Below are 25,304 nucleotides of genomic sequence, written 5' to 3' on the forward strand. Positions count from 1 at the left end.
TCTCTTCTTATGGCTTGGGATGAGCTGGGGGAGGCGAGAGTCACAATAAAAAGGGTTCTTTACAAACGGCCTCCCTGCCGGGTCGATGTAGCCACACCAGGGTACCTGCGTGGGATGGATGGGCTGTCTACGCCCGCTGTTGGTATCACTGCCCCCTTTATTCCTCACATCCCTCTGGATGAGAATTAGGTTTCAGCAGGTCTGAAGATGGTGCTTGTTTTTAACAAGGAAAATTTACAAAGCTTCCATACTGAAAAAAAAAAAGTGTGGGGGAGGCAAGCATTCAAAGGCCATGCCAAATTTGCTTTTCCCCAAAGCAGGGAGAGACAAAGGAAATCCCAAGCATACCTCCCAGACACAAAGAACATGTGTTTACCCTCCAAATTCAAGCAAGTGAACTCAGCTCATTATCCCAGGAGCCAGCCACGGAGTCTATCCAGTTCAAAAAAATGCCCATGGTCCCATTCAGAGAGTGGAGTTTTATCTTTGTATTCAGAGTCAACTAACGCTTCTTTTCACAGCAGACAACTCTACACTATGAACTTTCACATATATTATCTTATTTGATCTCTTCAACAACCAACCCTGTCTGGTAGGTACTGGAATTAGTAAGAGAAAACTCCAGAATCTGAAATGTGCCTATTGAGCCACAGAAAGAGACTTTTACAAGAGGAAAAGGTAAAATTGCTTTGGTAAACTCTGTTAAATAGCGCTAGAACAGTTTTCAGAGCAATCCATACTTTTTATTTGCCACACAGCTAAAACAGACCTCTCCTTGGCTTGTGCCTCAGTGGGACAGTCGTGGTCTTTGCAGACAGAAAGACTGACCACCAGAACCTTGCCCTGGTAGCTTGCAGTCCTGGATTTATAACCCACAGTCACTTGATGGGCCAGGACGATCTGGGCACAACTTGTCATACAGCCACCAGCAAGCTAAGTCCAGCCCTTGGCCAAGTGCGTGTGGCTCTCTCAACTTTGTTCATTTGGAGTCATCGCTGGTGTTTTAACATCTAGAGATGTCACATAAAAATCTGGATTTTTGAATTCTCCAAAGAAGTCAGAAGATCTGGCTGTACTACACCGTGGGATAATCCCTCTACGTGCTGGGCAGTGGGAGTGCCTCTAATCAGGGAAGGTGGTCTCCAGTTGGCCCACAAAAGCTCTCCCTGCTCTTTCCAACATGGGGATCAGTGTTGTTTGTCAAATATCTATCATTCTACACTAGGGTCTCTCAGGCTCAGCACTGTTGGCATTTGGGGCCGGCCTATTCTTTGCTGTGGGGGACTGTCCTATACATTGTAGGATGTTTAGCAGCATTCCTGGTCTCTGCCCACTAGATACCAGTAGCACCCGCTACCCCTAGTTGTTCCAAAATATCTCCAGGCATTACCAAATGTTCGCTTTTTGGGAGTTGGAGACAAATTTCCCTGGGTTGAGAACCCCAGCTCTGCATACATGCAGCCCTCGCCAATCATTTCAGGTACTAGCGAAGTCCCCATCGATCAGTACTGGAGTCCGCATCTCCTACTGCCCCCAAATAGCCCTTCATACTACTACTGATGAAAATTCTAGAAATACGCACTGATTTCCTTCAATGCAGGCTTTGTGTTCCCTTTAAAATGAGTGTTGGCCTGGGTGAGGCACTATATTAAGTATCAGTCATTTATATATGTTGAAGTCTCTAGATCTTTTCTTAAGGGTAAATTTTCACAGAGGAGAGGATAAGGAGAGCCTGAAACCACTATCTCCTGAAGGAAGGTTGATAAAAGAAAGTGATTTTAAGAAGGAAAGGGAACAGACACAGAGTAACAAATGGGTTACGGCATTTGCTTAAGTGCCGGCCCAGCAGGCATCCACCTGAAACATAGCTTTATGGGGATCACCTGTGCACACTCTGCAATTTACTGCTTTGAATGAGTAGGAGAATAGATTTACGCAAGTCCGCCTCCCTCTGCCTGGGTTAATGATGCACCTCATCGTATTCTGATGAAATCTGGATGCAATCATATTCTTGTCTTAACTAGTTGTGCTGGCAAGGGGGTCTTTCTCCAGAACTGAAATATCTCATGTTGGCAACATAGCTAAGAAAAACATACCCATTTGCCAGCTCCCCTCATTGCTGGTCCTAATTAAAGAGGATGGTGCTGCTCCTTTGAAAATGGCTGTTGAGGTCAAGGGGATGCTGAAAGGAGGAGAACCCTCTGCAGGGATGATTACCCCATGTGTCCTCTTAGTAGGAACACTGGGATCTGGCTAACGGTGTATTGCATCACAGGATCCGAGGAGAGCCATTCGGAGAATCTTGGAGCTACTCAAACCTAACTTTACAAATTCTTTGCAATTGAGCAGTCACGCAACGTCATACACCCAATCCTCTGGAGTGTGGCCACAGCAGTACCCAGAGGAAATATATAGACTCAAAAGAATCTACTAGAGATCAAGAAGAATAAATATTAATAAACTCAAAAATCTAGAAAAAAATCGAAGTGTGATTTTTTAAAAGTAGAAGGAAACTATAAGAATAAAAATGGATATTAATTTAAAAAGCAATAAAATAGGCAGTTTTTGGGAAGTATGGTATAAAAAAGACATCAAAGTCATAAATAAATAACATCAGGTATAAAAAGGGGCACATAAGCACAGTTACAGATGAGATTTTTTAAATTCTAAGGTATAGGAGATCCTCCGTGCTCTGGCCAGTCAAACCTTACCTGAAACTTTTGCTTATTTCTGCGTAACAAAGACAAGTGACCCTCTCATAATACTCTAGGCATAGCTCTATTATAGCACTTCATCACGGTATATACTTTTTTCATTTGTCTCACTTACTAGCCCCAAAATTCTTTTCTAGAAGGGAAGGAATGTATCTTACTTATTTCTGTGCTATAGTTCTAGGCATGCCTGGGATATAGGTAATATATAATAAATATTTGATAAATGAATACATTCAGAGAAGACTAACAAGCTGATGAAACAGATGAAAATTTCATGATAAGGAGGGAAATGAGGATATCTACTCTTTTTTTTTTTTTTTTTTTTTTAAATACAGAGTTTCACTCTTGTTGCCCAGGCTGGAGTGCAGTGGTGCAATCTTGGCTCACTGCAACCTCCACCTCCTGGGTTCAAGTGATTCTCCTGCCTCAGCCTCCCAAGTAGCTGGGATTACAGGCGCCTGCTACCATGCCCAGCTAAATTTTGCATTTTTAGTAGATGGGGTTTCACCATGTTGGCCAGGCTGGTCTCAAACTCCTGATATCAGGTGATCCACTGGCCTTCGCCTCCCAAAGGTCTGGGATTACAGGTGTGAACCACCGTGTCCAGCCTACTCTTCAAAACAGTTGACTGCAGAACACACCATAGTTGCCTGCCTTCAAAAGTGTATGGGCTGCACTCCAGCTTGAGGCACAAAGCAAGATCCTGTCTCTAAAAAAAGAAAAAAAAGTGTCATGGGGAGGAAAGATTAGATTTTTCTGTATAGACCCATGGAATAGAATTTAGACCAAAGTACATAATGTAAGCAGATTAAGATTCTAGTGGCAGTAGAGCCAATAGGATTACTTGATTTATTACGAGCTTTCCTTCCCAGTAAACTTTTATTTAAATTGTTTATAGGTAAGAAGTACCTCTTACTTCCTTTAAATTAATAATGCATCTTCCTGTCTTTCTTCCCATACATGAACCGCCACTTCAGCCCAAACCACCTGAAGACAGTACAGGACTCTAATATAGTGGATGGTCAAGAACTGTCTGGGGCCAGCTTAGGGTTATAACCATGTACATACTACTTCCCACATCTCCATCAGATTTTCAATTATGGAAATAAACCTCAGCAGGTTGGTATGAAGCCTGATTCCAGAAAGGCTAAATATGCCACTAAGCTGCCTGCCAGACGCTGCTAGTATCAACATTCTGCTCTTCATTCCAAATTGCAGTTTAAAATCAGTCCTTTTTCCCAAATATCATGGCCACCTGTTTATGTCTTCTTTTCCTCTCTCACCAGCATGAAAATATTTCTTTAAAAAATTGAATTAATGACTTTTTCTCTTCATCAACTTCATTAAGTGTAGAGATTAGGCTGATTTTTTAACCTGATCAGAGTTCACCATTTACAAATACTGCAAGGGTGTTGTTCCTCATGCAAACACACACTCTTTTTTCATTATTATTATACTTTAAGTTCTGGGATACATGTGCAGAATGTGCAGGTTTGTTACATAGGTATACACGTGCCATGGTGGTTTGCTGCACCCATCAACCTGTCATCTACATTAGGTATTTCTCCTAATGCTATGCCTCCCCTTGCCCCCAATCCCTGACAGGCCCCAGTGTGTGATGTTCCCCTCCCTGTGCCCATATGTTATCATTGTTCAACTCCCACTTATGAGTGAGAACATGCAGTGTTTGGTTTTCTGTTCCTGGGTTAGTTTGCTGAGAATGATGGTTTCCAGCTTCATCCATGTCCCTGCAAAGGATATGAACTCATTCTTTTTTAGGGCTGCATAGTATTCCATGGTGTATATGTGCCACATTTTCTTTATCCAGTCTAACATTGATGGGCATTTGGGTTGGTTCCAAGTCTTTGCTATTGTGAATAGTGCTGCAATAAACATACATGTGCATGTGTCTTTATAGTAGAATGATTTATAATCCTTTGCGTATATACTCAGTAATGGGATTGCTGGGTCAAATGGTACTTCTGGTTCTAGATCCTTGAGGAATCGCCACACTGTCTTCCACAATGGTTGAACTAATTTACACTTCCACCAACAGTGTAAAAGCATTCCTGTTTCTCCACATCCTCTCCAGTATCTGTTGTTTCCGACTTTTTAATGATCACCATTCTAACTGGTGTGAGATGGTATCTCATTGTGGTTTTGATTTGCATTTCTCTAATTATCACTGATGATGAGCTTTTTTTCTTATGTTTGTTGGCCACCTAAATGTCTTTTTTTGAAAAGTGTCCGTTCATATCTTTCACCCACTTTTTGATGGGGCTGTTTTTTTCTTGTAAATTTGTTTAAGTTCTTTGTAGATTCTGGATATTAGCCCTTTGTCAGATGGATAGATTGCAAAAATTTTCTCCCATTCTGTAGGTTGCCTGTTCACTCTGATGAGAGTTTCTTTTGCTGGCAAACACACACACTTGCTATGCTCACCTAAAGTAACATTTTCTGTGAATACCACTTTCAGACAAGAAATGCAATTACAAAAATTATATCTGATATTTGTAATTACTTAGGCCTATACCTGCGGTGAATTGGTTTCACGCTAGACGAAATGCAAATTACTTTGAATCCAGGTGGAAGAGTATTCTCAGACGTGTTTATTGAAAATTCTACAGCAAAACAAACGTAGCAGCTTAGAGAATCAGTAAGAGCTAGAGAGATGAAAATTTTTTACCTGCTCAAATTCAAAATATTGCCTGTGTGCATTTGCATATATACATATATGCTGTAAATACATAGGAATACGTAATACACATTCATTGTCTCCAACAATCAGGGCTAGTCCCCGAAGCACGTCCCGCAGGTTGTTTTTGTGGAAAGCTGACTTCGCTAGCATATTTATTTCTTTGCTCCCCAAAACCTGGCTCTTCACAATGGCAAACCTTTTGGGAATACATAAAATATGCAACAAATGTGTCTGTCAGCTTGCCTAGTTTCTCACTGAAAGCCCAAATCACCAGAATAAAAGTTAATAGGAAATTATGTTTAATACACCAAATCAGTGAAAAGCATATAAAAGTTAAAACTGTCCTGTGTCATGAAACCCTCAACCGTGTGCTGGTTGAAGAAATGGCAGATCTTCCTGAGTTGACTTCTGTGTATACATGTTCCTTGACACAACCTGAAGTTCTCCGTAGTGAACATTAGTTCCTGAAATTATTCAGAAAGGTGCTGTTCACTCGTCAGAGTCTTAATGAAGGGGAAAACGGAACAGGGCATTTTTCTGGGAGGGGAGAATTGTATCTTTTTCTCCTGTGGGTATTGTGATCTGCTTGCTTGCTTGCTTACTTGCTTGCTGGTGAATTTTTGCTTTGCGGAGATTCTGGTTTCCCCAGGAAGTTGTGTTTCTAATCACTCCATTGGACACACACACTTTTCCAGAGTATCTGCTATGTCATATCATTGTTTTATTAGTTGCACTCCTTGGACTTAATGTTAAATAGATTGTTGGATAGAAAGGTGATAAATAGATGGAGAGAGAAAAAATGAGAGAAAGAGATAATCATGTACCCTCTGCTATATTCCAGTCCTCAAAAGTTTTAAATTCCCCCAAAAAGTGCCTGACAGAAGAGAAAAAAATCAAATTTTTGCAAGTCATCTGCACTTTCACCAGAAAGTGACCCTAGTGTGCATTTGATGTTATTTTCAGCTGCCCAGTGTCTGAATCCCCTTCCTAAAATCAAGGCAGCTTCTACTATATGAATCTTTACAGAAGGCAGAGCTCTTTTCCCCCTTTAGAAGCCTAAACGGCCATTTTTCAGTGACCTCGGCCAAACTGGCCAAGGTTCATGGACACAAAACCTAAACTCACCCAATCAGATGCTACCACCCAAGACATTAAACCTGGTGGCCATGATGAAAAGACACACAGATGGTGGAGAACGTGCACCGCCATTAACATCCAGTGACCACTGCAGTGGCAAAGGCACTGTCAGCTAGGGTAGCAATATTGTCCTCATCAGGACACTTCATTTGTTCCTGCCCAACTACCAAGCATGATTATCCAGGCTTCCTGGAAATTCTGTGAGATAATCAGTAGTTTTTCTTTTTATTTTCTTTTACTGTAAATGTTTATCAGTACAACACATGTATGGAGTTGAAAAATCAATTAGAAGTAAAAGAGTTAGGAAGAAAAGCAACGATCCCCTGCTTTTGCTGTGTCTCTCATCCTCCAACCATGCTCCCTAGGCACTTTTAACTTCTTTATCTATTTCTCCTGGAATTTATCTCCATGTTCCAAAGTAACATGCTTACACTACTAATCTTTGATTTACCAATATTAGGCATTAATAATTAACTTCCTCTAAAGGTTAGATGAGGGTTTAGCCCCTCTACACCTTCTCTACTTTCCTTCACCTAATCCTCCAAATACAGTTACATAACCACTTTATTTAAACCAACATATCGTGTCTACATTTTAAGGTTTATATAAAGGCATGTAGTGCGTTCTGATTATCTTCTTTTTGTGCCATCAATTTTTGTCTCGCCTTTTTAGAATTGCTGGTAGTTTTCTGTATACCAGTCATTGATATTTTCCCAAATGTTTGATTGTACAACAATTTCTGATAATTTCTGTATCTTTTTCCAGATGCTCTATTGTATCAGATAATCTCTTCATGCCCCCTTTTTTCCTTGGGGATTTGACGTTTATCTGGTGGGTCTCTTTCCATTTGAAAGATTTTCTCTGATACTTGCAAGTCCTTAGCCATCTGAGAATTATAAGACATCCATAGAGTGATGGCCTAAAACCAATGGGAAATCCCATGCACATGGGCGGGCACAGGTCCTGGATTCTCTCTAGAGTGAATGGGGAAAGTCTACTGCTTCTTGGTGAACTCCTAAGTACATGGAAGTTTTTTGTTTGTTTGTTTGTTTGTTTGTTTTTCTGGAGCTGTTTAATGTCTCTCCAGAATAGAATCCACCACTGTTTCTCATTGGGGTATAAGCCTGGCCCCTGACCTTCTCAGGGGAGAGAAGCAAGGCATCCTACCAGGGCCAGCTACATAAATTCCAAGGCCTAGTACAAAATGGAAATATGGATCCCTTGTTCCAAAAGCAGGAGAAATGGCACGAATGTTACTACAATGTAATTTTTTTTTCTTCTGCAGTCTCTTTCTTGAATTGTCATAGTGTTTTGCTTTTGCTATTTAAAGTTATTCTAAGTTTTAAAAAAATTAAAAATTTAAATAATTAGCATGAATTTTTCAGTGTTGATCTTTATGTTGTACAATACGAGTTTTAAATGCAAATACAAGCACATGTAACACTTAAACTAGATGACTGAAATTACACAATTTCTATTTCATACTGTGTACTTGAATGTCAAGTTTCATTCTTACCAGAAAAATGGAAATGCGCAAAACATAAATAGGTAAAAAATCATTTTTATCTTACGTTCTTTTCTCTTTTTTTAAAGACAGAATCTCACTCTGTGGCTAAGGTTGGAGTGTTGTGGCACGATCTCGGCTCACTGCAACTTTGCCTCCTGGGTTTGAGCGATTCTCATGCCTCAGCCTCCCAAGTAGCTGGGATCACAGATGTGTGCCACCATGCCCAGTTAATTTTTGTAATTTTTAGTAGACAGGGTTTTGCCATGTTGACCAGGCTGGTCTCAAACTCCTGGCCTCATGTGATCTGCCTACCTTGGCCTCCCAAAATGCTGGGATTACAGGAGTGAGCCACCGTGGCCAAGCTGTTTGTATCTCGCTTCTTAATATACACATATTCTACCAACACTCTACGTTCCTTACTGAAGAGTAAATTAGGACAGAAAAGAAACTCTGAGTTGTACTACCTGTCCCATTGCTTCTATTTTATCATTTTTATAGTAGGTAGTTTGGCTAATACAGGAAAGTAACAGGAGTAGAAAGGCCATGATGGGGTTCCTTGGTGGTCGTCATTCTTAGAATGCATTGTCTCGTTCCTGCCTTTGAAAGTCATTATTGAAAGAGGCAGTGTGGCTTCTCAGACCTGTCAGCAGCAGCATACTCACTCATAGACTCAACATCTTACTTTGCACTCACTTTGAGGCTCGCTAACCTACCATACATCCTGGGTCCACTGCAGTTCTGTGCTCATGGGGCATCAGAAACACTGTATTTAAATAGGGCAGCAAGGAACAGTGGACACACATGTTATGCATATCTCCTCTGCTCACGTTCCTGCTTCATCATCCCATCAAACTTCACTTATAAAACATAAGTTCAAAGAAAAAATTATTCAGAATTTCAACGTGGCAGAGGAGAGCATTAAGTCAAGCACAAAGCCGATCTGAGTACTGCGCTCTGTGCCTTGTTTCCTACTCATCATTATGCAGACTTTCACTCAAGTCCTGTTTTCAACACAACTGCCTCACCCTCACCTAGTGGCACCTAGTTTCTCTGAGTCTGTAACCTCCTCTCCTGTTCAATTTCTTCACAGAATAAATCCTTTTTTTTTTTTTTTTGAGACGAAGTGTCGCTGCCACCAGGTTGGAGTGCAGTGGCGCAACCTCGACTCGCTACAACCTCCACCTCCCGGGTTCAAGGGATTCTCATGTTTCAGCCTCCTGGATAGCTGGGACTACAGGAGCTGGCCACCACACCTGGCTACAGAGAATGCATCTATTCTGGTTAAAGAACTATACCTTGAGGCCAGGTGTGATGGCTCACATCTGTAACCGCAGCACTTTGGGAGGCCAAGGTGGGCAGATCACGAGGTCAGAAGTCCGAGACCAGTCTGGCCAACATAGTGAAATCCCATCTCTATTAAAAATACAAAACGTTAGCCGACTGTAGTGGTGTGCACCTGTAACCCCAGCTACTCGGGAGGCTGAGGCAGGAGAATCCCTGGAACCCGGGAGGCGGAGGTTGCTATGAGCCGAGATGGCATCATTGCACTCCAGCCCAAGTGACAGTGCGAGGCTCCGTCTCAAAAAAAAAAAACAACAACAACAAAAAACTATACCTTGAACATAAGGCAGATCCAAGAGGCACATGGGGAACAGGTCAGGTTTGATAAGGGTCTCAGTGGGATCAGCATGAATAGGAAGTCAGGTAGGTCCCTGCAGCCTGGGCAGGGCAAAGAAAAGTGGGTAGGTGGGGTATGAAATACTAGACCAGTGTCAATCTGGGCATGAAAACTTAATCTGCTATTGACACATCACTTTCTTTATTTAACTGAAGGTTATTGTTTCTATTAAAGAACATGTTGCACCTTAAAAATGCCTTTTTGAGGCCTTCGACAAAATTCAACAGCCCTTCATGCTAAAAACTGTCAATAAACGTGGTATTGATGGAACATATCTCAAAATAATTAGAGCTATTTATGACAAACCCACAGCCAATGTCATACTGAATGGGCAAAAACTGGAAGCATTCCCTTTGAAAACTGGCACAAGACAGGGATGCCCTCTCTCACCACTCCTATTCAACACAGTGTTGGAAGTTCTGGCCAAGGCAATCAGGCAAGAGAAAGAAACAAAGGGTATTCAGTCAGGAAAAGAGGAAGTCAAATTGTCCCTGTTTGCAGATGACATGATTGTATATTTAGAAAACCCCGTCATCTCAGCCCAAAATCTCGTTAAGCTGATAAGCAACTTCAGAAAACCTCAGGATACAAAATCAATGTGCAAAAATCACAAGCATTCCTATACACCAATAACAGAGAGCCAAATCATGAGTGAACTCCCATTTACAATTGCTATGAAGAGAATAAAATACCTAGGAATCCAACTTTCAAGGGATGTGAAGGACCTCTTCAAGGAGAACTACAAACCACTTCTCAATGAAATAAAAGAGGACATAAACAAATGGAAGAACATTCCATGCTCATGGATAAGAAGAATCAATATCATGAAAATGGCCACACTGCCCAAGGTAATTTATAGATTCAATGCCATCCCCCTCAAGCTACCAATGACTTTCTTCACAGAATTGGAAAAAACTACTTTAAAGTTCATATGGAACCAAAAAAGAGCCAGCATGGCCAAGACAACCCTAAGCAAAAAGAACAAAGCTAGACTCATCATGCTACCTGACTTCTAACTATACTACAAGGCTACAGTAACCAAAACAGCATGATACTGGTACCAAAACAGCATGGTACTGGTACCAAAACAGAGAGACAGACCAATGGAACAGAACAGAGCCTCAGAAATAACACCACATATCTACAACCATCTGATCTCTGACAAACCTGACAAAAACAAGAAATAGGGAAAGGATTCCCTATTTAATAAATGGTGCTGGGAAAACTGGCTAACCATATATAGAAAGCTGAAACTGGATCCCTTCCTTAAACCTTATACAAACATTAATTCAAGATGGATTAATGACTTAAATGTTAGACCTAAAACCATAAAAACCTTAGAAGAAAACCCATTCAGGACATAGGCATGGGCAAGGACTTCATGACTAAAACACCAAAAGCAATGGCAACGAAAGCCAAAATAGACAAATGGGATCTAATTAAACTAAAGAGCTTCTGCACAGCGAAAGAAACTACCATGAGAGTGAACAGGCAACCTACAGAATGGGAGAAAATTTTTGCAATCTACCCATCTGACAAAGGGTTAATATCCAGAACCTACAAAGAACTTCAACAAATTTGCAAGAAAAAAAACAATCCTATGAAAAAGTGGGCAAAGGATATGAACAGACACTTTTCAAAAGAAGACATTTATGCAGCCAACAGACACATGAAAAACTGTTCATCATCACTGGTCATCAGAGAAATGCAAATCAAAACCACAGTGAGATACCATCTCACACCAGTTAGAATGGCAATCATTAAAAAGTCAGGAAACAACAGACACTGGAGAGGATGTGGACAAATAGGAATGCTTTTACACTGTTGGTGGGAGTGTAAACTAGTTCAACCATTGTGGAAGACAGTGAGGCAATTCCTCAAGGATCTAGAACTAGAAATACCATTTGACCCAGCAATCCCATTACTGGGTATATACCCAAAGGATTATAAATCATGCTGCTATAAAGACACATGAACATGTATGTTTATTGCAGCACTATTCACAATAGACTTGGAACCAACCCAAATGTCCATCAGTGACAGACTGGATTAAGAAAATGTGGCACATATACAACATGGAATACTATGCAGCCATAAAAAATGAATGAGTTCTTGTCCTTTGTAGGGACATGGATGAAGCTGGAAACCACCATTCTGAGCAAACTATTGTAAGGACAGAAAACCAAACACCACAGGTTCTCATGCATAGGTGAGAATTGAACAATGAGAACACTTGGACACAGGGCGGGGAACATCACACACGGGGGCCTGTAATGGGGTAGAGGGATGGGGGAGGGATAGCATTAAAGAGAAATACCTAATGTAAATGACGAGTTAATGGGTGTAGCAAATCAACATGGCACATGTATACCTATGTAACAAACCTGCACGTTGTGCACGTGTACCCTAGAACTTAAAGTGTTTTTTTTTTTTTTTTTTTTTTTTTTTTTAGATAAGGTCTTGCTCTGTCACCCAGGCTGGAGTGCAGTGGCTCAATCTTGGCTCACTGCGACCTCTGCCTCCTGGGTTTGAGCGATTCTCCTGTCTCAGCCTCCCTAGTAGCTGGGATTACAGGCACGTGCCACCACATCCAGCTAATTTTTGTATTTTTGGTAGAGACAAGGTTTCACCATGTTGGCCAGGCTGGCCTCAATCTCCTGACCTCAGGTGGTCCACCTGCCTTAGCCTCCCAAAGTGCTGGGATTACAGATGTGAACCACCACGCCCGGCCACAAAAATGTCTTTATTAAGTATGACATCATGAGAACTTGTGATTTCCTCAACATGTTTCTGTTGGTGTAATGGATCTTGGGGTTCATACACCTGGCACTGCACCCTGGTTCCAGTGTTCCCCAAGGGTAGCCATAGACAATTTATTTAACCCCACAGAGCTTTGCTTTTTCTCTTCTGAAAGTAAATGGAGGTAACTATATCTAATCTCAGACCACTGTCGTGAGGATAACATGAAAATTGAAATTATATAGCATAGTGCCTAACACAATCTTCATGCAAATGAATATTCATTTTCTGCCTTGCTTTCAATATTATAAAAATCTCTTATGAAGATATTTAAGTGAACCAAATGTCAAATTGAGAATGATAGAGGCCAAAACAGACTTTTTATCCTCAGAGGACAATGGATAATAGGTGCTATATAAGCACACAATTTTTTATTACACTAATGACTTATCCTCAGAAGACAATGGATAATAGGTGCTATATAAGCACACAATTTTTTTATTATACTAATGACTTTGCATATATATGTGGCGTTAAGTGATAATGTATAACTGACTTTTATTTACACATTGTGCACAAATAAATTTGATTGAATTTGAACAAGTGCAAGTGGTTTGTTCTGGAATTTTTTTGGATCGCTTTTACTTTTTTAAAGTAAAAGTCACCCAGGCTGGAGTGCAGTGGGGTAATCATAGCTTATTGAAACCTTGAATTCCTGGGCTCAAGTGATCCTCCTCCTTTAGCCTCCCAAGTAGCTGAGACTACAAGTGCATGCCACCATGATCGGTTAATTTATTTTTATTTTTATTTTTGTAGAGATTGGGTCTCACTGTTGCCCAGGCTGGTCTCCGACTCTTGACCTCATGCATTCCTCCCACCTCACCCTCCTAAAGTGCTGAGATTACAGGCATGAGCCACCATGCCCCACTGACCTCGTTTTTAGACATATCTTCACTGTTTCTAATTGGATATTTCACAACAAGAATGTCTTTGTTCATTCTGAACATTCAACAGTTTTATCTTTTGTTATTTTAAGGCGTACTCCAGGTGTCCTTTTCATGTTGCTGTTTGCAGGTATGTCAAGTCATCAAACCATGGCTATCAAGGTGCCATACTGCAGTCCATTCATGACCCATGTTCAAATGGGGTTCCAGTAAGTGCATCTTCAGCACTGGAATGCTTGGTGCATCCCAGGTCCTCCTTTTCAGCAATCATGTTTTGCTTTTTAACATAAATGATAGCGATTGTCAGGGGTTGCTAAAGAAACAACTCAGTAACTTCAATGGTATGTGTGACTGGTCCAAGGTTTAGAGTCAAGTAGAGGACTAAATCACCATAGTTATCATACTTTCAGTTTAACCAGAAGAACAAATCTCTGTAGAAGTGTCATAAAGGTACAGTGCATATTCAATACAATGTAAAATGGTAAGAAAACTAGCAAACTTAACACAAACCAGCACAGGATTGAGTGCCAAGTATTTGATGATGAGAGTATGGTCCATGTTAGAATGTAACAAGGTGTTACAAGTGATCACCTTTCAGGTGATCACTCTAGATAGCGGAGCTGAGACTAGAAGGTGGATTTCCCTAAACTCTGAAAGTGGAGATATGGCTAAAGAAGATGCAACAAAGTCATTACACTGACAGGAGACTACCCACATTATCTCATCGGAAAAGCCTTAATGATTCTCATAGTTAGGGGAGTAGTCATGTAACACATATTCTTGATGCCCCAGGATTATTGGTTTTGTGCCTCGCCTTTGGTATTATAAAAATCTTTTACGAGAAATGATGACTTCAAGTGCAAGGAAGAGGATGGAAATACTTGACTCTCACTGGAAAACATGAGAAAGTTCATTCTGCTCTTGTCTTACCCCATCTGCTCTGCAGGAAAGTAAATGCCCTTGGCACCGCCACAAAGCTTCTTCAAAGGAATCTGTGAAAGGGAGAGAAAAACTTTGCAGATGCCCTAGAGCTTCAGATGGCTTGCAGCCCCTTCTTGACAACACTCCCTGAAGACAGCCATCTATGAACCTCCCCTTAAAGAAAAAAAACAGGCTTCCTTCACTTCCAGCATTTAAGCTTACTTGCAGGTATTTCCTGCATATATCTTGTTTAGCAATGACTCCATTTCATTAACAAACTATCCAATAATCCTGTTGTTACCACTCACTTCACAGCTGAAATAACTGGACCACAGAGAAACACCTGCCTAAAATTGCATGGATCAGCAGAAGCAGGAACAACTATAAAATTCCCAATCCACTCAACAAGAATCTCCCAAGTATAGGGAGAGTGTTGGGATAACCTCCCAGTTCTGTTCTCAGCCCTTGCTTGTTGACTAGCTTTCTTGGCACACTGAGGTATGAGAAATATGGCTTCTATTGTGTATGTACATACATACATACAGAATGGTACAGGGAGTAGTCTTTTCTTTGTGATAAACAAAAATAGCCACGCCTACATCAATACAAAATAACTACACACCTTTTTTTTATCCTTTGGATTTGCCCTTGGAAACGGTCATCTATTAACAGCAATTGGATGATTTTTTTTTTTTTTTTTAATGAACTGGCACAGATGGTCTTGTATTTGACTCACTGGAAAGACAGTATTTTCTTTGGTAGGGGACCAAATGGAAAACTTTGGTTAGTTTTTGAGACACAAGGGAAATAACCAGCGTTCTCAGACAAACTTAATTCAGATAAACCTCTTTTCAAATCCCCAGTTTCAACCCAAGATAAACTTCTCTAAGATTTAAGTCAGTGTAAAATGTATGAGGTGCTTCTTCCTTCCAGTGTCCCCCGTGCTCGATGAGGCAAAAGGAAGAAGACAGTGAGTGCTTAGCTGCCTCTTAGAGGATATTCATAAAAATCAGAAGAATGGCATGTGACACCTGTGGGAAAAGTTAAGGAAATTAAGATTCTTACATCAGAAAAAAATAACCCCTGGGTAGAGTTAATCTTCACGTATGTAAAGAGTAAATAGCTGCAAGATGCCATCTGATTTACTATAATAAGGGCAAAACACAAATTACTACATCTGAATTGCTGTTGCTATAGCAATATTACGCAATGAGGTAAGTGTAACCGGATGTTAAATCAGGCCTCATCATATCTTGCTCTTGACTAAGGTGCCAATATATTAACAGATATCATAAAAAATATGAAACAGGTTCTTAAATGCAGAGTTACAAAAGGGGTTGTTCTGTAACTCCCGAAACCTCTCACTTACTTTGAAAATACAAAAGAATGGACATAGAAGAGACAAGAAGCAATAGTAAAAGGATTCTTCTGCAGAAGACAGTTGCTATGCCTTGAGTCTGCCCATTCAGAAAGGGGTGGGGTGGAAGATAGAGCATCCTCTGTCACCTTGAGCCTAGACTGGACCATTTGAAGATCTAGAAATGGGCAGTTGGAGGATACAGAGGAGTGGTTCCTGACTCAACCTGAGAAAGCTGAATCAGCCCATGAAAGCAGGATCAAAATGACATTGGGATTCATCTTCATTCTCTAGCAAAGGGCATGTAACCTGTCCCCATGGACCAGACAGGAGCTAAAGGGGCTCGCCATTGGGTCCTGTACACCAGGGTGGAATGCTGAGGGGCCCAAGGACCACAGTGCTGAAGATGAAATCCATCAGAACTACATCCTGACTTCTACTTGATTATGAAGATTCAAAGGAAAGGTGTTCTGGCTCTAACAAAAACAAAATTGGAAGATTTAAGGAAGACTAAGAAAAAAGGAAGTGACTCCCTTGCTTTTAGATTTGCTCAGAGCGAAGCAAGATGAAGAAAAATCAGTTATAAACTTTAAAGTAAGGTGTCATGCTACTGATATAAAGAGAAATTAAGAGTTTTGAGGCAAAACCAGCTGTCAGACAGGTAGAAAACATGATATAGCTCTTGAGAAAAGAAAATGCTCCTGGAACAGATGGGCGCACCTCTGAGCTTTATAAAGCATTAACTAGCTGTTTAAATAAGTCCTTAGCAGATGTTTTCAATGCAATTTTGGAGGTGAAATGGAAAAAAAAAACAAAGTCCAAAGCACAAGGGGAATTGATATCACAAATAAGAGACACTCTTGAATTCAGAGTGCAAGTTATTATACAAAGTTTTTCTTTAAGACTAGCCACAGTATTTGTAAAACATGGAGCATACTACAAAATCTGCAATTAAAACAATATATATTGCAATATTAGCCTTTAAAAGAGAGACATACTTAAGGAAAAAGATACTTTTATGATGATATGTACAGCTCTTCATCTGAGACCAAAAAGCAAGCAAACATTCATATCCACACTACTATCAGTAATCGTTTTTCTTATAATCGTACCCAACTATGAATACATTCATAAGAAAGGAGATAAATCACAAAAGGATAAAGGAAAAGATTCTTTTAGGTCTGTGTTGAACGTATTGATACTCAATACTGTGATAAAAATATGTATTTAAAAATAGAGCTCAGTCCATTGCACAGAAAATAAAGGGGACAGTGGGTTTTCTTCTCAGATGGCTCACACACATACATATTTAATTCAATCAGCAAATGTTTCTCAAGCACCTCATGATGCCAGGCAGTGGACTAGGTGACCCAGTAGGGAAGATGAATAATACCCAAACTCTACCATCCATGAACCACTCTTTCATGCCTGTTGCTCTCACTACTAGTACCTATTGCAAATTGATTTACCCATAGATGCTACTCACACCCACACATTTGGCCACCAAGCTGTAGGAATGGCGGAGGAGCCATTCCAGGGGTGGAGCTAGAGAGATGGAGTAGGAAGTGGATATGGAGCCTCAAACTCCACCCAAGAGACAGACCGGAGTGGGGAAATGAGTAAGACCAGCACTCCACTGGATGGAGAGCCGTAATCTAACCACAGTTCACATTAACGTCCACACCATGACTATATGTCATTATTTAGAGCGGGAGGAGAGGAGAAATTGGAAAAGGGGAGGAAAGATAGCATCTGTGCCTATAAGATCTAAGCACATGTATTGAGAAACAACACAGAACAATTCTGGGATGAAAGACATCGACAAGTAGGGTAAAGCAAATGGATTAAACCTATTTTAATTGTCATTTTTGACAGAATTCACATTGTTTAAGAGGTCATTAAATTAGGCATAATGGTTTAAAATTTGGGGTTTTGCCCCTAAGAAACTCAGAATTAAAACCATGGCTTTGCCACCCACTTCATGAGTAACCCCTAAGGTTCATTTTCCCCATCTGCAAAATGGAAATAAAACAGCACCCACAAAGGGTTGCTATAAGCGTTAAATTAGATAAAGTACACGAAGTACATTTATCACAGTGTGTGAAAATTATCTAAGGATTCAACAAATGTTTTATTATTATTTAATATTACCATTATTAAACCTGCTTACAATGAGGTAATTTTTACTGCAGAGTTTATCATCAAGGCATTCAACAAATAGTTATTAAGGATCTATTATATTGCAGATAATGTGCTGGGAATATACAAAGGGGCAGGACAGGTCTGATTCTTGCTGTCATAGAGCGCAGAGTTTGGAAGATAAATTACTCTAGAAATGTGATGGTATTGGCAAAGTTCTTGGCATCAGAGAATGCCAAAAGAATCTTTCCAAGATGCACACATGGGTCAAATAACTTTTACAGAATGAGTAAGAAAATCTCCCCTCTAAGAATACCAGAAGGAAGAAAAAAAAATGGACCTGAAAAACTCAGGCCTGGGAGAAGATGGAACATTTATCTGATAAAGGATCTTTGGATTAATTTAATTCTGCTGACCACAAGCCTCGCTATCCCACACTCAATTTCTCTGATGCTTCCTCTCCCCTTGACCTTCCCTGTCACTATTCTAGTTCCTCATCTCTCACAGGTACTACTGCTAATGACTCCTTACTGTGCCTCTGACATCTGGGCTTAGGCCCCTCTCATCATTCCTCCAACCTTCCCTTCTTTCAAGGCATTTCCAATCATCTCATTCTGTTCAAAACTCTGCAACACCCTCCCATTGCCCACAGGGTACAATTCAACAGCTTTACACAGCAAACAAAGCTGTTCACAAACCAGATGCTTTTTATGTGTCAGGTCTCACCATTTCTTCTACCAAAATTTTTATCCCGTTTTGACTACTTAAATACCATACTGTCTCTCACCTCTCTCTTTTATCCACATTCCCTCTGCCCCAAATATCCCAGCCCCCTTTGTAGGGCTCCTCCAGTATTAGCTCTGCTCTTTAGACCTTGATTTTAGGAATCCTAATGTTGCATCACGTGATTTGTTTGTTTGCTTTTGTGTCCATCTCTCTGCTGGATTGTAAGCTCCTTGAGAGTGAGTTTAGTATCTTTCATTTTGGGATCTCTAGATCTGTGATATTGTATAAGCCAAAACGGATACCCAGTGGGCCAGCAGCTATGTTTTACAAAGCTTTTTTCACATTCATTATCTTATTTGATATGCCTAGAAATTGTGCCTTTTAGAAACCAGGTGTAACTGGTAGAGCAGGTTTGAGGCTTTTTTACATTGTCAAATGATAAAACCAAAATTAAGAAATATTCAGAAGTGGCAGACTAAGGTTACATAGAGAAAAATAGCAGAAGGTTTTCCTCAAACTCTTTCATTATCTTCACATTCTCTCTTCTGCTAGACTATGTGACCTCTGAGCATAGGATTAAAAGCAAAAGAAACTGAAAAATAACGTAAATCATATAGCAAGAAAGCAGAAGGGATTTTCAGATGCAACACAGTAAACGGATCTATTTCATCACTCCCTCGTTGTTAGTCACTCCTCAAAAAATTTACTCACACAAAAGAATTTTCTGAATTGTCTATTTTCAAACCAAACAAAAAATCTTTCAAAATTTATGATCTACTTATTTTTATTTTTTTGCTCTTTACAATCCTCAGCTTCAAATTTCCAAAATGTTATCAAGTATTACATTTAATTGTATAACAAACTTACATCCCAGGTAGGATGTTGCCTATAGGACTCATGCTGGGTGATGCCTGGGTGATCCAAGCAGGGAAACAATATTCCTTTAAGCCACATTAGCTCTCAACGGTGTCACTGGTCACGCGTAGAGAGGCAAATTCACGAGCAGCATTGGGGAGTTAATGAACGGCTGGCCAGATGGTGCCTGTCAGAAGGTGTTGACTTTTTAGACAACTGGGACTGTTTCCTGGGAGTAAATGAGAGGTGCAGCAGGGACGGATTGCATCTCAATCACACAGAAACAGACAGATTCACTGCTAATGAAAATAATCACATAGCCAGGCATATTTTTCCTCTTTTGATTTTATTTGTTTGTTTTACCTGGTAGACATAGAGGAGGGTCTAGCTGAAACTATAACACCGTATTAAACGATGCAATGGAGTAAATATGAAAAGCTACCTATAAACTGTCTATTAGTATTCTTGATTAGGAAATATCAAATAGAATAAGGAAAAATAATGCAAATGAGTGGTAAACTAATCTGGAATTAATAAGGGTATTTTGATTTCTATAGCATGAACTACTTCAAAATAAATAAAATTTGAAATACAATAGTGACCTGCAGATGCTATTGAAACGTCATTCAAACTGGTGGAGTCCATTAAGGATATTCTGGCACTTTTGATTTTCTAGCATAATACATCTGAAATGAACCACTTTTACCAATTGGACCATTTTCACTTGCTGCTTTACTGAACTGCTGAAGCACATGCTTATTGACATCTTTGGCAGGTAAACCTTGATACTCAATGCTCACATTTCAGCTGATACAATAAGCAGAAAACTTAATTGACTTTTTTGTTGCTATCAGAGAATATTATCTAAACATTTGACTGCGTGTTGTGGTTACTCTTAGGCATCACATAAAATCAGTTAAATAAATGCCATCACCAAACTATGGGTAGCCTGTTTGGTCAGAGTAACAGACTCAGCAGATTGGGCAACTCTATTTCTTACCAGCTATGTGAGCTTAGGCAAGTTGTTTAGCCTCTCCCCACCTTGGCGCCCTGGTTAAAGTGAAGATTCTATGAAATGAATGAAAAGAGTTTGACATAGTGGCTAGCATGTAGTCAACTCTCATAATGCTTCTTTGTCCTGACTACAAAGAGCTCTCAGTCCAGGCCATTCATTCATTTCCTTCTTACGTTTCCATCCTCCTTGATTGCACACACTGGGTTTGTCTTCAACCTTGTGTCCATCCTAAACTGTCTTCTAGAAATTCAGAGCGACGTATTTGGAAATTTGCCTTATTATCTAGTAAGAGGCAGTGACCATATGGAGGATAATATTAAGACACTTAATATTTTACCATCATTTTTTGCCACTTGAGTCAACCCCCCAGCAGGGGTCAATGTAATGGATTTCTCTAGTACAATTTCCTCTCTGCTTTGAGGATTTCCTGGGGGCAGAGGTTTCTTACAGACAGCTTAAACAATGCAATCAGCGGAAATAGATGAAGTTCCATATTCCTAGCACTGACCACAATATGTCATTTTTTCTTTCTTAAATGTGATTTATTTTTATTTGTTTGGTTGTGAAACCAAACACATACACACATTGCTCATAACATGAGGTTAAGCATTCACTCAGCTTCCATCTCCTCCTGCATTAGATATTGAAGCAATTGTCAAGATGTGGAACAGGATTTTCTTGTTGTTGGAATAACAATGGCATATATTTATTTCCAGTGGACTTAATAAAATACAACGAATAACAGAATTGGGAAAGATTTTGACAATTTCTACACGTGTGTAAATGGAAAAGAAGGCAAAAACACTCAAAAGAGAACATTAAAGATGTTCAGCACATCATGTTGCAATGTGATTAGCATGGTACAGAACAGAGAGGTGATGCTGTCCTTGGGTACCACATGTAGTTCAGCCAACCTGGAATATGATGTGCAATGACCACCTTTTAGACGTGGACTTTAAAAACCATGACACCTAACTCAGAAAAGTATCTGGTTTTTAAAACTTATCTTAATTTCAACTCAAGACATTCCATTTGAGACAAATAATCCTTGATGTTAATGCTGAATGACTAGAATTCTACTAAAACTACTATTAAGTTGATTTGAGTAATGCTTTGTGAAGACAATGACCTGTGAACAGAACTATGTATATTAAAAACCAACAATGTTTCTATGTTTTAATCTCTTGTCATGCCTCTCTCAAAACCATGCTTTTATCTGGTTCACAGCATCATCAGTGAGAATCACAGCATTAAGACCCAAGTATACTCAGCACTCTTGATTACTTTCACATTGAGAGTAATGCATGTATAATTGCAAATCAGTTGGCCTCCTAACTCTAACCCATTAGGTTTTCACATATCCATTAGTACAATTTACAGAATTAGAAGTGCTTCACTCACAAACATTTGCAGGCCACCTTTATCCAGTTATTTAAAAAAGTTTACTTGCATATTGCATGTAAGATGGCCACATAAACGTGGATAGTATTCCACCTGGAACTGTGAAATATGCATGTCTCAAATAGAAGTTGAATTTTAACAAAGACTTTCTTCCCAAGGAACCATGATTTTCACAGTGCAAGTTCAAAACTAGGATTAGCTTAATCTCAATTCTAGTTTCTTATTAGGAAAATAGCTTTCCTCCATTAGACTCAAACATGTTCAGAAGAAAAGAAGACTGAGGATTGAGATGATGCTCTGGATCATTTGGACCAAATCCACTCTATCCTCATATACTTGTACCATATAGCCTTTTTGCCTCAGTTCTATTTTTCTCTTTTTCTTTGGAGACACAATTAAAGAAGAATTAAATACTGATAGATAAAAGTTAGTCTCGCTATAACAATACAGTCAAATCAGCTGGGCACAGTGGCTCGCACCTGTAATCCCAGCACTTTGGGAGGCCGAGGGTGGAGGGTGGAGGATCACCTGAGGTCAGGAGTTTGAGTCCAGCCTGGCCAACATGGTGAAACCCTGTCTCTACTAAAAATGCAAAAATTAGCCAGGTGTGGTGGTGGGCACTTGTAATCCCAGCTACTCCAGAGGCTGAGGCAGGAGAATCACTTGAACCCGGGAGGCAGAGGTTGCAGAGAGCCAAGATCACACCATTGCACTCCAGCCTGGGTGACAGAGTGAGACTCTGCCACAAAAAGAAAAGAAAAAAAAAACTAACAACAACAACAACAACAACAACAACAAACACCCAAATTAACCAAACCAGAGAAATGCAGTAGTGTATTAACTCACCAGTGCTCATCAAATGAGGCTGAACAGGTTAAAAACTGGAATTTCTGGGCTTCTACCCCACTGTGATAAACCACTGATATAAAAGTTTAATTTCTGAGTACAGTGACCTTGAGTAAATTTCCCTGACCCCCAGGCTTGTCCTCCCCCACAAAATCTTCCCTAAGAATTCTTCAAATTCCTTTCATGTGAAGCAAAATTTTTCATTTCAAAAATGGCTGCAGAAGAAGCTATACACTTACTTAATTTTACACTAAAGTATGGATATCGTTAGAAGGGGGTACTTCCTCTCTTAGTAAAACTCAAAGCCATTAAAATTTAGCACTGGAAGGAGAATCTACTACTGAGGAAGTTTGGTTTCTTGGGGCATCGACTCTTTCCTATTCCGCTCCTTGCCAGTTTTTTGTTTTGTTTGGTTTTGCTTTGTTTTTGTTTTGTTTTGTGTTTTGTTTTTTGAGACAGTGTCTTGCTCTGTCTCCCAGGCTGGAGTGCAGTGGTGGAATCTCAGCTCACTGCAACCTCTTCCTCCTGGGTTTGAGCAATTCTCCTGCCTTAGCCTCCCAGGAAACTGGGATTACAGTCACTGCGTCACCATGCCCACTAATTTTTTTTTTTGTATTTTTAGTAGAGACAGGGTTTCACCATGTTGGCCAGGCTGGTTTCGAACTCCTGATCTCAAGTGATCCACCCGCTTCAGCCTCTCAAAGCGCTAGGATTACAGGCATGAGCCATCGCACCCAGTCTCCTCACCAGTTTTACCGCTTTGGGTCCTTCTCCCTGTGGTTTCTGTGGCAGCCCCCATGCTAAACCTCAGGAATACCATGCTCTTCTACTAATATTCTGAGTCATGTATGACTAAAACTTCTTTTTTTAGTGCCTCTTAGCATAGCAGATACTGACTGGAACACCCAGGTCTTTATTCTGTATTAAAATACAATGCTGACAGGAGCGGGGGAAATAGAGAAAAACAAGAAAAGGAAAGAAAGAAAGGGAAGTCACACACTATGACTCTGTATCTAGGGGCTTTACATGTCTGGGAGCTATTTCATTTTGTCCCCACATCAATCATATAGGGAAGGTTTCATTACTCATGCTTTGTAAGTGGTACAAGATTCAGAGATTTAGGAACTTGTGCAAGATCAATCATTGGTAAATGACAGAGCTGGAATCCAAACCCAGGTGTGCATGACCTCACAAAGCAAGGTCACACTTGGCTCACATCAAGGGCTTGCTCAGTTGAGGGCACCAAAGGACCCCCACATCCTCTCTGTCAAGTTGCTTAGGTTCCCCAATAACTCCCCATAACCAATCTATCTCTGTAGGGAAGCTGCTGACACCTTCCAAAGGGAACCACCTCTCTGACATCCGACTAAGCTCACAGGTCAGACCAAAAGAGTTACCCTGCTGTCCACCAGGATTTGTCTCTCTGGGTTTTGGCTGTCCAGCCTGAGACACTCTTTCCAAGGTGACCGAGACCCACTCAAATCCAGTAGGTCTCTGACCTTTACAAACACACCACGACACAACAGTTTCTTACGATTACACAGGCTTCCATATGCCTTCCACAAGGCAGTTACATACAATGTAACAACGGAGAATACTTCCCCTACAGACAACAGTATCCTATTCTTCTTTGAGGAGGATACTAGGTATAAAAAGGAGGAAGAATGAGATAGAAACAACTGTGAGCAAATGGGCTAAAGAGCTGTTTGGGTGTAACAAAATCAGTTCCTTTCCCCTTTCTCTGTGAAGATCCTGCTCATTTCTGAGGCTCAGCGCAGATTCCTCGTCCTCATGAAGCTTTCTCTGTTGTCTCCATGTAGTCCCAATTTACCCCTTCTCTAATCCCACAATGTTCTGTTTCTACCCTTTTTATTGCCCTAAAATTATGCTGTCCTATGATATAATTAGTTGTTTATGGTCGTCCACCCCAAGTAAAGTGAAAGCTCCTTGTGAGCAATGATTGTGCCCAGTCTTATGCGGTTCCCCAGGCATATGAGAGGTAGTAACAGTAGTAATAATAGTAATGGTAATGGCCACCATTTATTGAGTACTTACCACTGAGTACTCCTAGCCATGCCACGCTAGCGATAAGGAACATTACCTGTCTTTTACAGATGTAGAAAACAAAGTTTAAAATGACTAAGCAGCCTCCCCAAAGTCACACAACCAATATATGGCTTCCATCCCACATCTGACTAACTCCCAAAGGACGTGGTTTTTCCCAGTCACCTCCAAGTGTTTACTGAAAGAATAAGAATAGTAAAACTTCACCTGTTTCCCAATTTTGCTCTGTGAATGCCTCCAAGTAAATCAAATAGGCAGAAAAAAATTTTTGTTGTTGTTGTTACTGTCCAATATGGTCCTGGCCAAGAAATCCAAATGTCATGGGCTTGAGCTTCTAAAGAGTATCAGTAGCTCTGACATAAACATGTATGCACATAAAAAATAAATACGTATCTAAAGATGTACCATTTTACTTTTACCTCTTCCATTATTTACATGGTCCTCTTATACTGGAGATATTCTTTTACCTATTATGAAGCAAGCTGGCTGACTCACTAACTGTTCTAATGACGGTCTGTCTCCCTGACAACTTCTATAGATACTCTAGGGATACTCACACCCTG

At 40.2% G+C, this 25,304-nt stretch overlaps 1 long non-coding RNA gene across 1 annotated transcript in view; it reads right to left on the reverse strand.

Annotated features, from left to right (window-relative positions):
• The window catches only part of LOC116275252, a 29,915-nt gene extending 4,886 nt beyond the window's left edge, over nucleotides 1–25,029 (reverse strand). The window contains exon 1 of the long non-coding RNA XR_004184207.1: nucleotides 24,949–25,029. This is a non-coding gene — a long non-coding RNA (uncharacterized LOC116275252). The remainder of the gene's footprint in view (nucleotides 1–24,948) is intronic.
• Between the last annotated feature and the right edge of the window lie 275 nt (nucleotides 25,030–25,304).

Source organism: Papio anubis, chromosome 6 (genome assembly GCF_008728515.1).
Source record: "Papio anubis isolate 15944 chromosome 6, Panubis1.0, whole genome shotgun sequence".
Classification (NCBI taxonomy): Eukaryota; Metazoa; Chordata; class Mammalia; order Primates; family Cercopithecidae; genus Papio; species Papio anubis.